General features: G+C 42.2%; 1 protein-coding gene across 2 annotated transcripts in view; it reads left to right on the forward strand.

The window, feature by feature from the left end:
* The first annotated feature begins 388 nt into the window (after nt 1-388).
* The window catches only part of MTUS2 (microtubule associated scaffold protein 2), a 269,128-nt gene continuing 253,789 nt past the window's right edge, over nt 389-15,727 (forward strand). For both annotated transcript variants that reach the window (XM_032099515.1, XM_032099513.1), the window contains exons 1-2: nt 389-434; nt 9,061-9,134. The gene's annotated coding sequence lies outside the window, so the exon portion shown is untranslated. The remainder of the gene's footprint in view (nt 435-9,060; nt 9,135-15,727) is intronic.

Below are 15,727 nucleotides of genomic sequence, written 5' to 3' on the forward strand. Positions count from 1 at the left end.
CTAAACGTTTTTTTTCCCCCTCATAAAGAAACCCCATTCGATAACCTACTAACACCGACCTACGTGCTTCCAGGGCGCTAACCTGGGAAAAAAACCAACCGGGGAGCGCCAGGAGCGGCCCACAACCGCGCCCGCGGGCGCTGTCTCTGTGGCGCGTCTCGGTGCCGTGCGGGTCCCCGCGGGTCGCCGCGGCCGCGGTGCGGGCGGAGCGCGGTGCGGGCGGAGCGCGGTGCGGGCGGAGCGCGGTGCGGGCGGAGCGCGGTGCGCGGTGCGCGGGCGGGCCCGCAGGGGGCGCCGCGGCGCGGGCGGCGGCGGGCGCTGCTGGGCGGCTGCGCCCGCTATAAAAGCACGGCCCGCGCACGCCCCGCGTCGTCCGCCCGGCCCGGCAGCGGCGGCGGCAGGCGGCACCAGCACCAGCAGCGGCGCGGAGGCAGGTGAGCGCCGCGCATCCCCCGCTGGCTCCGCTCCCGCCTCGTGGGTCTGCCCCCCTCCCTGCCCCGCATCGCCCCGGGGCTGGGGTTGCGCCATGCTCGCCGTACCCGGGCGGTCCCGGCTGCGCCCCCGGGGCGCTGGGAACGGGATATGGGCAAAAGCTCCAGGAACCGGGATGGCTCCCGCGCGGGAGGGGCGCGGCGGGGCTGGCGGCTGCTCCTGTACCCCTGGTGCTGGCACGAGGTGGGGGCGTGAGCCCAGCTTATCGGGGTGGATAATATATGTGATGAAATGTATTGAGACAAAAGTTCTGGGGATGCCAATAACCGGACTGGCTTGAGCGGGCTTCGCTCTCCGTGCGGCGTCTGTGCGCGAATCGGAATTGCCAGCTGCACGCCAGCAGCCTGTCAGCGGGGCGACAGTGCCTCGGGGAGCAGCGTCCCGGCAGGGCTGGGGATCCCCGGACACGGCCGAACCTTCGGCATGGGCGAGCGGAGGGCTCAGGGCAAGTGCCGAGCTTGTCGGCAACCCGCGGGTGCACAGGGCTGAAACTGCTATTCCTCTCAGCCCTTTCCATGGCATATAACAGCATCCCATTATTTTTCCGAAAAATGATGGAAGGTAAAGCAGCTACTATGCATAAAAAGCAGCGTTTTTCTAGGAAGGGAAAGCTAACCATGTGGAAGATAGGGCAGCAAATCCAGGTCTTCCTACTCGAGTAAAATGCCTCTGCGTGAAGAGCTGTTCATCTAGGTCGGTCGTTTCTAACTCTGTTTAAATGAGTACGGGTACCTTTTTCCTCTTTGCTTTATCTCCCTTTCTGTCCGGTCCCCATCACTGCGTCCCGAGGGTGCAGAGGAGGCTCGTGTGCCTTCGCACCAGCCTGTACCGGCTCCCTACAGGTACCTGCTAGGGAGCCAATGATGCCTGATTGCTCTAAACATGAAAAGAGTAAGCTAGCAGGAGCCTTGACATTTATCATTGCATTAAAAACTGCAAAGATTTAAAAAAAAAAAAAAAAGCATCTCTCTGCGGGCCAAACATTAGAAATATTTACTTATACTAAGGCATCGGTAGCAAAATCATTTGCATGTCAAGTGTTTGCATGCAGGTTAACTTTGCAACGGGTGACTGCATTAAGGAGGCACTTGGCAGCTGACGAGCTGGGTGTAATGTGATGCATAAATGCTTTGTTTTGGTTTGTGTGTGATTTCATGCAGGGATTGTTTTATGCTCTCTAACATCTAGTGTAGCGTTTGTGGGTTTTATCATTTCTTGTCCCCCAATTTCAAGCAGGGTTGTTGGGCTTTCCTGTATCCCATGCTACGTAAACCCTTTACCAGTCTGCCTGTTTCCAATGCAATTAAATATACCCAGCTACTTGTCTCCTATCTTTGCAATCTGTTGTGGAGAGCAGTGCAGCCTGTGCTGCCAGAGAGCGGTAGGAGCGAGCTATGTGTGTGCAAATGAGGGTTAACTTCTTGTTCTACGGCGTTTAGCATTGCCTTAATTTCTGGAGAGTAAGCTCCTATTTTAAGGTACAGAAGGGGGATTCTGCAAGTAATTCTTTGAGTGCTGCACTGTGAGTTTGGAAATTGCTACCTGAGAAGGGGTGGGGTGGGGGGAGGGATGATATGGGACACAGACACTGAGAAAAATATTTGCAAGGCTGTGTCCATGTGGTTTATTTGAAGTAGCTTTTCATATGGTACCATGTTTTTCCTTCTATTTGTCTCTTTAAGGACAGAGGTAGGTATTTGGCTATCGATCTAACAAATGGCAAGTGTGGGGTTGGGTCAGATAAGTAGTTTTTCATTTCTTTACAGCAAAGCTTTTTCTATGGTAAAGTTTTCCTGGGTGTTACTTCTTGTCTTAGTGATAGGAGCTGTAACAAGCAAGAAAGCAACTTTAAACTTTGGGTCTTATTTCTGCAGTGTGTATTTTTTTGCAAAATACATTTATGTAAGAGTAAGCAATGCTAACTATTTAAGAAGATAGGAGAGGAGAGCTAGCAGCAGAAGTGCAGCTCTCCACAGCTGTAAAGCACATCGGAGCCTGTGCAGGGAACTTGGTAACCAGTGAGAATTAGTCCTCTCCCAAGTTAGGAAAACCAAGATGTTCAGCTTGCAGTGTGTGTTCTCTGTTTCTTAAGTTCATGCAAGAAGCACCTGAAATCAACGTAGGACAGAATTGGAGCCTACTGAGGGCTCCAGTTAAGTGTGTGCTCTCTGGAGAGTCATACAATGGTAGATAAAGTGAAGCACAATACAGTAGAGACTCATAAACAGTGGTTGGTTTAATATTTGATTGAAGGCTCTGGAGGAGAAAAGATCTAGGCATAATAATGGACTTCTGGGTGAAGATATTTGCTGAAATGCCAGCAGCAAGCAGTGCAAGAGGATCTCTTTCCCTCCTCCCCTGTCTGGATGCTGAGGTTTGCTAAAAAGACTGTTGAGACATAGCTGATTTAGCAAATGCTTTCCCTAGACAAGTATTCCATTTTATCTTAAGTTATTTATAATTATACTGACATTGTTTAAATGCAGCTATTACTAAACCTGCTGCGGTCAGTTTTGTTAAAAAAATTAGTAAAGAGGAGCAAAACTTAAGTGCATGGTGCCTTGTTTTGTACCTGAACTTGTTACTGCAAACTCAAACCTGTCTAAATAATCTTTCTTTAGGAAAATAATTCTGATAGATTTTTGTATGACTTATTCTGGCACTACCCTAATATAACTAGCATCCTTATGAGCCTGGGAATGCTGTCATTTTCTCTTGCTGGAGATACCTTTGATGCTGTACTCTCTGAAAACCTGATTCATTTGTTCTTCCCAACCAAATTGCTATTATATGGTATTGTCTTGCTATTCTGAGTTTTCCAGTAGGGAACTGGAAAAAGGATAAGGTCCAAGGTGACCTGAAGGATCTCCAGAATACAACCAAATGCTGAAACCACCTGACTGGCCTCTGTCAATGATTTCATAAGAAATACCTTCTTAGGATAAAGCAAATGGAGAAATGATTAGCTGTTATAAATTGCTGTAACTTCACAACCAAGTGATTTATACTAATTAAATCTCTTCCCCATGTCACTCTGTTATGACAGAGCCAGGTCAGTATTTTGTAGCCAAAAGACATATATGTAAAATATTGAAAACATCTGAAAAGTAGTCCAACTGTTAACCCAGCACTGTCTACCATGTCTCCAAGTGCCCATGTACATATCCTTTAAATATCTCCATGTATGGTGACTCCGCTCTCCTGGGCTTGACAATCCTTTCAGTGAAGAGATTTTTTTCTAATATCCAACATAAACCTCCTTTGGCACAAACTGAGACCATTTCCTCTTGTTCTGTTGCTTATTACCTGTGAGGAGAGGACCACCCCCACCTCATTACAACCTTTTTTTAGCCAGTTGTAGAAAGTGATAAGGCCCCCCCCCGAGTCTTTTTTTCCCCAGGCTAAACAACCCCAGCTCCCTCAGCTGCTCCTCATAAGACTTGTGTGCTAGACCTGCTGTTTAAAAGACTTCATTTAAGCAGTTACCTTAGTAATTTCTTTATGGGTTTGTATTTTCTTTTTAAATTAAGAGGCTACAAAGCTGGCAGTCAGGCGAACAGTTTCTAAACTCCTGGGATAGTGAATCGTCACATTTTAGGGCAGGAACTGTTTTCTGCTCAAGGAAAAGTTATTGTCACTTTTGTGATGTAGTGTGGCATAGCACACAGTGCTGCAGAGAAAGTTGCACCAGTGGTGCATTGACTGGAAGGTGAGGAAATCCATCTTCTGTTCCTGTGTAAATATGATAGTGCTGGTTCAAGACCATGCCTTAGCTTCTTCTCCAAAATCTGGGAGGAGTCTGCTAGCTCACTGTTGCAGAGCATTTGGGGACTGTGGATGGTGAAGTCTGTTTTGTTCCAGCAGAGGTCTCAACATCAAAAGTCTCTGAAAATGGCTTAATCTTCATAAGCATCTGGTGTAGGAGCAGTTACCAGGCTTTTGCTGTTAGTGACATAACTTGCAGATCAGTGATTTTATGCTATCCATAAAACTAGCAAAAGCATCAAAATTTTCTTGTATTCCCCTCCCAGCCTGCAATTGTGACTCTTAATTTAGATGTTGGTGTAATACAGGTTGCTGCTCCTTATGTGAGCCTGAGGGTTATAAACTGCTTTAAAACAGCTGCTGGATGGGATGCAAAGCTGGAAGAAAGGTTTAACTTGTTCTTTGCGCAGCTGTGAGTCTCACTTCATGGGCATAATCACCAAGCACTTACAAGAGAATGACTTCCCTTTGAAATCATAGCTAAAAAGTAAACAAGCCTCTAAAACACATACTGGGCAAATTTGTTTCTCTATTAAATTTTACTTTTTGAATTTTAACTATTTGATAGCTTATCCTAAATGAGTTGGCTTCCATGTGTATTATCCTCACGGGGTGCTCGAAGTTATGGCAGAATACTAGGGCTGTCCAAGAGCCAGTCTGGCAGGCAAGGGTAGCTCAAATAGAGATGCTCCGATAGTGCTTTTGCCCTCTGGCCTGTGTTCTCTGCCAAGTTTCGCATGGGGCACATGGAACAACAACCTTTTAAGCCACCTGTGATTTCAGTCTGAGGCAGGTCTCACAATAATTCTCAGATTTGTACTGCCGGAAGGATTCAGAGGGACCATTAGCCAAGTAACGTGTTTCTGTGCTCCAGAGTATGTTAGTGTTACTGAACAAGAATTAGATTGTGATGGGAGAAAAATAGAAAGCTTTGTATTAAGCATTTCTGAGCTTGATGCAGTTTGCTCATGCCAGAATGGTGGGAGGAATTGTGATGAGCTATGCACAGGGAAAGCTGGGAGGATGCTGGGCACAGATAAGACATTTAAAAGTAAATTACACTTGACTGTGCTCAGCAGAGTCATGCTCTAAGGATGAATTTGTTCCTTCTGGTCTATCAGACCGTGGGGATTTTAAGTCCCTCTCTTGCTGATGATGATAAATTGTTTTGCTCCTGGTGTGATATAATAGTGAGGCTTTAAAAAGGAAAGAACGGTAACACAACCTCTAGAAACAATTCGTGTGAGCTTTGGTGGAATCCAACAGCTGCATGAGCAAGGCTAGAAAGGGTAGAGAGACCGGGTGCAAGTGCTTAGGACAAGTTTGCTGTATCACCATCACAATCTGGATATGTTGTTTGAGGTTTAATGCTAAAAGCATCACAACAAGTATTTAGCATGAGCACTGAAACTGGACTGTTTCTTCAATGTGCTAATTTAGCCTGAGAGGCTAAGAGAATAGATAGGAAATCAGATCTACATCAAAGGAGTGCTTTTCACCTTTTCAGATCTCAAACTAAGAAAACATTAGGAAAAAAAAAGAGAAATTCTTTGAGCATGGTTTGTAAGCTGGAAATAAATTAGTAAGTTTCTAAAACAAAACTAGACTGGGTGATGTGCTAATCTTGGTATGACAGCAGCTTGATCAAATTATCAACCAGGACTTCCTGAAACATCTGCATCTATCCATTGTTGATATTGCTGGAGCATGCCCCAAGTATGAGTTAAGTGGCTTACAGAAACAGTGGAGCTTGTTGCATTAATGTGCATGTTTTTTTAAGTAACATATGTATGCATGGTTGTATCATGCAAAACTGTGTGCATTACCATCAGAATTATTTACAGTAATAATTTAAGAAGACAAACTCTTGAGACTCTGCCAAATGAGCTTGCATTTTTCATTGATGAAAGCCCAAGTGTCAGAGTGGTTCACAGCCACCATCCAATCCAAGCAGCAAAGTCCAGGGCCAGGTCCACAGCCTTTATTCATATGAGTAATCCTTTAATGTCAGTACAACCAACAAGATACTGATGCTGAAGCAATGAAAGCCATCAGGATGGATTCAGAAGATAAAAGCTGTGCCCTTCAACTGGTGGGAAGGTGGACAAAATTTGCTTTGTTTTACTTTTCTGTATCTTGAGTGAAGTGAGAGCTGAGTCATTGTCCCTATAAGCTACAGCATCTTTAAGGTTAGACTTGGATTTAGAGTGAGAAACATAACATTTAATCTGACAGAATCACACTGTTCATTTTTAGCTGCTCAGCACTTTCAAAAAAATCAAATCACAGAAAAGCTGCCCTGTTTGATTGTTCCTATTACATAATAGCAACGACTTTGGGATTTATGCGAAGCCATGAGCAACATGTCCCTTACATAACAAATCTAAGTTGCTTTAATCCCTGCTGTGCTGCCGTTGAGCCTGGGCAGCCAAGAATAGCCTGGGAGTGGTGCTGAGCTCCCCAGGCTCTCCTCTGGGGCTGCAGGGTGGCCTTGGAGCAGAGGTCCTTGGCTCTGAGGGGTTTTCTGCCATCCATGCTTGTTGGATTTACAGTCTTTCTTCTAATAGATTGCAAAGAGTGGTTGAAGCAGAACCCTTGCCCTTAAAAAGTCCTGTCTTGCGCCTTATGAGTAGAGCTGATCCTTTCCCACTTCCATTTTTTTTTTCTGAAACATTAGCATTTTCTTCCCTTTCCAGCTGAGAACAGACCTTTGGAGCTGGTCCTTGTCAGCCTTTCTTCTGTGTGTGGGATGATGCCATGTCCTGATGCCTTGAGGGATGTGCTGGGCTTGCCAGGGTGGGTGCTGTGGGGGAAGAGCTGCAGCTAGGTATCATTCTGAGTTCAGGGGATCCCCAGCTTGGATGGGGTGTAGGGGCCTTGTTCCTGCCCTGTGACTTCATGTGCTGGGTGTGGAGGTGATGGATGGCTCATGGAGCAGGAAGGAGGCTACTGTGAAAAATTTGGGGCTTGATGTCTATGCAGAGGGTCTGACCCTTCACTTTAGTCTGTCATAAATTGTCATTAATTAAATTTTCCTAATTAAAATGGGTGGAACAGTGTGGAAGGGCAACTCAGCCCTGCCCAAGGATTGTGTTTGTATTGCTGGGTGCAGATCCTGCCTTGCCATCTCCATGGGAGTGCTCTGCACTGCCCTGATCACCTGGGCTGCCTTTGGTGTAATTGGGAGCATTTGAAGAATGTTGACATAAAAGAAGCAACATTCTGGGATTGTTTGGGGGGAAGGATTGAAGTAGCTGTGCACAAAGAGACTTGTCTAATTAAAACTGCAGGGGAATGGAGATGGTGGCTAATGAGGCTGAAAATACAACTTAATTTAACTGAGTTGTTTGAAAAGGAGTGACCTGCCTTGCTGGGGAATGGGAGATGGTGGGGAGAGGGAAATAAAATGTACCTAGAATTTATTATTAAAATATAGATTTAGTTGCCATTGGTGCATGTTCTGCTGAGAGTTACTTTGGATTTGGTATTTTAACACATTTATGTGAAATGTGTCATAAGTGGTTACCATCAGCTGCATGTGAACAAACATTTTGAAAGACTATTTGATTAAATCTCTTTCCTAAAATGCTATTTATATCTTCCATCTTTTAATATTTTCTAAGATTTTTAGTTAACTTTTCTGTACTTGGTCTTTACCACCAAGAAAAAAGGACTGTCATGATCTCCCTGTCTTCCCTCACCTGTCCTTCCCCATTCTATCTCTTGCTTTTTCTCTGTCATACTCTCAGGTCTCATCTAAACTCCACCTGCTCTGCTTGCCCAGAGTCAGATGCCTCATCCTGGTCTTCCATGCACTCACATGTCTTAACTCTTCATTCTAATATCTTCTGTCTGTTTCCCATCATAATACAACTACATGCACATCACTGACATAACAACAAAAAACCCCCAAACTCAAAGTTTTTTCCTCTAAAAATCCCAACCCAAAACCTTTTTAATCTCTTTCTGTTATCTTTTTAATCTGGTCAGTGCTACTTGAGAGAGTCTGTTCTTGTTTCATCTCTGAATCTCAGCAGTTTGACCTTTTTTTATTGGTGAAAGCACAGCTCATGACATCAAATCTCAGGACTGGCTTTCTTTCCTTCTCTGCCTTGACCTGTTGTATTTTGACACAACTCATATTCTCTGATTCACAATGTTTAGGTTTTGTGATTGCAATCTTTTCCTGATTTCTGTGAGAAGCTCCTTCTGTGTGCTTTCTGGATGATCTTCCTCACCCTTTCTTGTTTTCATTCTTTCCCTCCATACTTCTTCTGGATGATCTCATCACAAGCAGATGCAGCTAAATCTCCCCAAGCAACACTACATCACCAATATCACATCAAAATGTGGCAAGGGGGCAAGATGTCAAGCAGCACAGAGTGTCTTTAAAACAACGATCTCTGTAAATATGCTAAAACCTGACTAGGTTTAATCTGTGCTTCCCCTTCAGTTTCTGTGTCTAAATTTGACTTGAGTGTTGACTTACTCTAAAGATACTCCAGAGGAAGAGGAACAGAAAATGTGGAGTTTGTTTTACGAAGGTTTTGTGTCCTCTTCCCCTTTTGAGAGTAGGTGCATTCCTTCACTTCACTCAGTGCTAATGCAGATCAGCTTATTGTGAGTTAATGCCAGGAAACTTGGACAGGATCCTAATCAGAAGAGCAGGATGTTTAATCTTGAGCACTGTGTTTATGGAAGATTTGATGTGTATGCCCTTGTTACCTACTCTAATTCTAATGAATCTTTTGTTTTGGTTTTTTTTGTTTGTGTGTTTTTTTTTTGTTTGTTTGTTTTTTTAAGGTTTCCACCCTGGGACTGTCTTCTAAAGCAAACTATCACCAATGGAAGAAAAACTTGTTTTTCCAGTGTTTGGGGTAAGCTTGTCTTCTGTATTATTAATGTCTAATTTCATCTTTTAAATGTGTTTGCCACCAAAGAACTCTTTAAAGAAGTCTTTGATTCTTTTTTAATAGTGCTATTTTATTCAATGAAAATTCCATTCAATGATTGTGTAAACAGTAGAGATAAAAGTGAACTCAAAGCAGACCATGTGGCTTTTTTACTGTGGGCAATTATCAAACAAAAACAGACCTTTGCTTTCTTTATGTTTTTGCTTTGTTTGCTAGGTGTAGTATATACTGAAAATATGACTATCTAAACCAGTGTACTATATATACCTAAACTAAATCCTGCTACTTTTTGAGGTATTGTAACAATATTTGAAAATAGTCTTTGATGCTTGGGAAGCCATAAGTTTGTCAGTGGGGAGATGACCATGACACAGCTCATGGTAAAACTATGCTGTAGTGGTGTGAGGCTGTGTTCATTTTGAGCAATAACAGTGCCTGCTGAAGCCTCTGTGTAAGCATCTCCCATAGCCAGGCATGATCCTGTCCCTCAAGTGCTAAAACAGCTTGGCTGGAGAAGTTCAGACATCAACATAGCATAAGCATTGCTCTTTCCACTGGGGAGACCCAAAGTCAAAAGCTGTTTCTCTGGTGACAGTCACACTCAGTCACAAATAATGTGATTATGGCTGTGAAATAAGTGGTCGAACTGGTGTGTTGCTGTCTTCTGGGTGGCACATGCATCCTGGTCATAATTCTGCAGCACTCAGGTGGCTGAACACCAAAGAACAGCAATCTTGTGTTTATGGGCTCATGGGTGGCTTGTGATGTTCCAGCTGTGTGTTCTTTCACATGAAAGAAGAGAATGCACAGTGCAGTGCACATCTTCTCTGAGGCCAACATTGCAGGACACTGAGTGATGCAAAGATTGCACAGAAATATTTTTTAATGTATTTCCATTGTTACAAATGATTTCTGGTTTAAAAGCAGTTGTAACTGTGCCTTCTCATCACTGGGGTTGTAAGTCTTGCAGCAATTAGGTGCCTGCTGCAAAACTGGACAAATAAAGTCTCCTGGCCCATTCCAGAGTTGTTTACAGGAATGGCATTTCCAAAACCCTGTGTTTTGTTTTAAACAGACAGAATCAAATAATGTTTGGCAGAGGTAATGGGACTTTCACCTCTTGTACTGATCTTGGAGCACAGCTTAGGAGGATGATGGGTATATAAGAGCATAACCCTAATTGCATGAAATTAGTTCTAGTCACAGCTGTGCCTAATAGGAGGCTTTCTGACATACCATGGAAATACTGTTCTGGCAGTGTTACTGTAAATAACACTTCCCAGGAGCAGGTCAAAATGATCTACATAGGAAGGTGTGGATCAAGAATTTGATACTGCCCCTCCCTATTTGTGCATAGGGATAGATTTTTGCTGCTTTCAGCCAAAAAATCAGAAACTCAGGAAAGTGACTTGATAATATTTTAATAGTCATCCAGTAATTTAACACTGGATTACAGTTGAAATCCCATAGAAATACTCAAGACACTGTACACTGTATCAGATGGAAGCATGATTCACTTATTGCATTAAATTCCTGAGGGATTAATAATGTTTGGGTCATTGTTTCCTAGGCTTATGAATTTAAAGACCAAAGGGGACCACATGAATATCTATTCTTCTTGCCTACTATGTGGAGGTCAGAGGAATTCACAGTATTTCAGTAGCAGTCCTTTAATTTTTCTTTATTTAGCATATCTTTCTGAAAGAGACCAGGCCTTGATTTAAAGGATGCCAATAGTAATCAATCTGCCATGTCACAATTAAATTTTTTCAGTAAATAATGAGCCCTGCCTTCCAAGAGAGTCTGTAGCTCTTTGAGCTTCCTAGTGGCGTACTTCATTTTTTTTCATGATGGCCTGACAAGGATTCTATTATCAGGATGTTGATTCTCCCTTTAGTTATTCATTTAGCTAGTCACTTCTGAAATTTACTTGCTATGAGCAGTGTTGATTTAGTATAGTGAACCTTTTGATTCAGGATTTTATGTATAACATAACTTTAAATTTCTGCATAGCATGAAATTAGGGCTAGAAAGATGTCCTGTCAGCACATACCATTATCAAATGATGATGTCACTGCATACAAATGATTGTATTTACATGACCAGGCCTGTTTTCCATACAGCTGTGTTGATTGGTGTTAATTATGTGACTGTCTTTCAATGCCTTATTGATTGTGTCCCATGCTAATCTTTCTCTGCTGTTGCTTGCTACTGATGCCAGTCCAACTGTTCAATAGGTGCTTTGCTTATCCCACTTAACCCTTGTAAATGATGCTTTGATAGTAAGTCTTTCCAGTCACCAGGAACCTTTAGTGCACCTATGGCTTTTAAAAGAGTCATTGAATTAAAAGTTACTGATTCATCTATCCTCTGGTCTTGAATGTAGGGTTTAAACTGAGAGGCTATTTAAAGCTCTCAAGTTATAGTGATGTCATTATCACTGTAACAAGTGAATAGGGCATCTTGCATCTTTCTGAATGCAGAGAAGTAGTTGTCAAAAGATCAGTCTTTTTCTGAATTTTTTGATAACTTTTGTCCGGAATGACCAGCTATTGAAGTCATTGTTTGGAATTCTCTTATTATTGATTGTTCCATTTAGCAAGGAGCTCCTATTGCCATAGACCTCATCAGAGCTTTTTCACTGGTTTTTTGCTTCCGTTGTCTGCTTGCATTTCTGCAATGTTAATTTGTATTCATTGCTATCAGTGTCTTTCCCCCATCTGTTACCTACTATGGATTTGTTTTACAGGTTTCTCTGCTGCTGCTTTCACTCTCTGTAGCCAGGACTCTTCAACTGTAAAAGCTTCCTTTCATGGCTGTAGCACAGTGACTTTCCTTTTTATTTTTGGAATGTAATAAAATATCCCTTAGCAGGTCCTTTTTATATTTTTGTGTGTGACTATTTTCTCCTGCTCAGTTTTGCATATGATTTGTTTTTAATTTTGAGAAATGGTCTTTCTAAAATATCCAAACAAGTGAATTAGATATTGGTTAAGATTACACATTGTTTTCCAGTTGCAAAAGAAATTAGAACATTGCCCTTTGCCTGTAGTGAATCATAATTTTCTAGTTAAATGGTTTACCTGTATCCAGTAGGAGTCCAATATAACATCAGCTATATGATTTCACTGCTCTCTTGTATTAAGCCATAACTAGAATTTGGAACCTTTTCCAAAGCCACACTTTTAAAGTGGTCCTTCCAGAACAGATCCTCTGCTAGAATAAAATTCCATGCGACAATGTTTTTCATACCTTTGAGGATACATGCTTGAGGAATACATCACTTGATGGATTTCTAGCAGACCTCACCCTCTTCTCTCTCAGCTTGTCTTTTGCCAGTATTCCAGATTCTCCTTTTCATCTTGCACATGTGGTATCCATGGCTTTATCTTCCCACCCCGTTTCTCATAAATAAGTACAGTGCCTTTTAGTGGGTTTTTTAAGATCATGTTTATCTGTTACCTTCTTAACCTTTAAAAGAATTGAGCTTCCTCTTTGAAAAAGGCAATTCTAATATTTACTGAAATGGAGCTCGGCCACTGCCGTTGTAAGCAAGCTTTCAGGGGAATGAACTGTTTGCCCTTTTAAAAGAGAAGCTATTCAAATACCAGCACTATGGCAAAAGCATTGCTTTCTATTTCTAGCTCTGCACTACACCAATCACAAGTATTTTGGCCATTCGTTTTGACACGGGGAGGCTCTTGTTTGCTGATCAGACCTCTCCGGTTGGCAGCTCCCAATCCATGTGGCCTTTTGCAAGCCAGTGGTTGCTGCTTGGCTGCTGACAAGGCAAACTTCCTGAGCTGGAGTTGATGCTGCAGCTGGCTTTGGGGCTGGCTCTAGAAAGCAGCTGAGGTCAAAAGCTGATAAACCTTCTCTTTTCTCTTTGCTTGTGAAAGTCTTAAAAGTAAAGTCATGAGAAATGGCTGTTTTACTGAGATAACCAGGTAAATTTTTTAGTGAAAACGGCATGCACCTAGAAGTTAAATTCTCACTAAATGAAGCAAGTGGCTGGTCATCATGTGATTTTGCTCTGTTGCCAGAAATGACTCACACATCTAGACTTGGGGAGGGTCTGTAAGGAGCTGTACAGATAGAGGAGAGTTCACATGAGGTGATCACATGCAAATGCTTAAGAAAAGCACAGTATAATACTGAAATGTCATCACAAAGGTATTTTGACAACTAAGTGCCATGAGTGGAGAACCTGTAGAATGACTCACTGTATGTATTCAGGTGGGTTATGAAAGCCTTACGCAGCACTGGTGAGGGAGCACCTCCAATCCTGTGTTCAGTTCTGGGCCCCTCACTACAAGAAGGACATTGAGGAGCTGGAGCGTGTCCAGAGAAGGGCAACGGAGCTGGGGAAGGGGCTGAGTACAAGTCCTGTGAGGAGCAGCTAAGAGGTCTGGGGTTTCTTAGCCTGGAGAAAAGGAGGCTCAGGGGAAACCTTGTATTTCTCTACAACTGCCTGAAAGGAGAGTGTAGCAAAGTGCAAGTTCCCCCAGGTAACAAGCAATAGGACAAGAGGAAATGCCCTCAAGTTGCACCAGGGGAGGTTTAGATTGGATATTAGGAAAAGCTGCTGACCAGGAAGAGTTGTCAAGTGCTGAAACAGGCTGCTCAGGGAAGTGGTGGAGTCACCATTCCTGGAGGTATTTAAAAGATGTGCAGGTGTGGCACTTGGAGGACCTGGTTCAGTGGTGGACTTGGCAGTGCTGGGGTAAAGGTTGGGCTTAATGATGTTAAGGGTGTTTTCCAACCTGAATTAATCTATGATTCTATATTTCAAGTTTCTGGTTTCCTAACTATAACCACACCATTACTGATTTGTTTCTGAGGAGCAGCATCCCAGCTAGAGACAAGTCCACAGAGCAGGAATCAGCTTGTAGATGTTTTGGGACAAGAGCACTGTTTTCATTCAGCATTGTGTTGCTTAGTATGAGGATACCTACTCCAAGCATCCTTTCAGTACAAAGGATTAGTCAAATACAGGGAAGTATATAAACAAGGGTTAAGAAATGATTTGTCTGCAATGACATAATAGCAACAACTTCATAATCTCCTGGTTTAGCCTGCTTAAATAAAGTTACTTGCAGAGAATCTTCTGATATGTTAATTATATTATTCATATTGTTTTTCTGAATTTCGAAGCACAGTGTGACCTGGATTTCAAAGTAAAAGTGCATGAAAGCATGCTGTGCTTATTTTTCGTAATTAATCATGTATAAGCCAATTTTATGGCAAAACAGATAAATGAGGTGTCAGAATATTTGTTTGTAAATACTTTGCTTCAAGATGTTAGTGCAGTTGGGTTCTTAGACTGGATTTTGTTGAAACTATCTTTCAGTGTAGGATGAAAGCACAACACGTTAACAAATACTGCACTTAAACTCTAAATGGGTATACCATAACTGGATCATACTTTTGCTTTAGTTACTGTAGTATGTGTGCTAAAACAGACAAAAAAGCCATGGTGAAGCATTTGACTAATAACAAATGCCTGTGAACATCATATATGGGTAATTTTGCATAGTGGAGTTTAACAGCTGATGATATGTGCTTTTTAAAAATAGGATTTACTGAATTCTACTATGACATGTCATGGAAAGGTGTTATTTTATAGCTCTCTTCAGTTGTCTCTCTACCCCTGTCTAACAAGTCCAGGCATTTAGTGTGTTACTTATACAGAATATTGAGTTTCAGCATTACTCCTCTTTCTAGCTAGTGCTAGTTTGAATCTTACAGCTCTTCCTCCTGAAGCTGCCAAGTGGTAGAGGCTATAGCTCCAATGAGAGAAAACAATTTAAACTTTCTCAGTGAACCAGTTTTGAGAAGAGTTTTGCTCAAATGCAGAGTTTCACACTGAGGCAGCGTGATTAAAAGCCTATAAGGGAATCAAGCATGGGAATGGTTTTAAAGAAGATCAAGGGACTGAATGCAATTTTTTCTTCAAATGATGTAATTAAAGTAACAGCATCCTCATTAGCATAATACACTAAATGATAAAAAGAATTGGACAGATGCCTAATCTTGAAATGCTTCTTAATTTTCAAGTATACATTTTAAAAAGAAAGCAATTGAGGTCTGTTCTTTCTAGCTGCCTGCCTGAATCATTGAAACTGCTGCTTGTATAACTTACTGTCTCAAAGAGGGACAAAATACACCAAAACTAATCATGTATTCCAGGATACCATTCATACAATGTCTGTTGCACACATGTATAGATAATAGAATATCCACAATACTTCAGGTCTTCTGAGATTGGATGCCAACCAGACAAAAGTACACATTTGGGAAGATGTCCTCAACTTGAGGCCATATGCAGCCCCAAAGCAGTCCAAAGGCAGCTACCATAAAAATGAAACACTCATATTTTTGTTGATTTTTGATTTCACTTACCCAGAAGGTGATTGATCTGAGTTTCTTATGATCACATGTTGAGCCACAGAGAAATGTATTTGAGATTCCCATCAAGTTTAGTTTTTGAGGAGAATTTTTCTGAATTCTTCCAAAAATAGCTTGGTGGTTTTAATGAAATTGTGACTCAAATGTGG

Source organism: Corvus moneduloides, chromosome 2 (assembly GCF_009650955.1).
Source record: "Corvus moneduloides isolate bCorMon1 chromosome 2, bCorMon1.pri, whole genome shotgun sequence".
In the NCBI taxonomy this organism is placed as follows: Eukaryota; Metazoa; Chordata; class Aves; order Passeriformes; family Corvidae; genus Corvus; species Corvus moneduloides.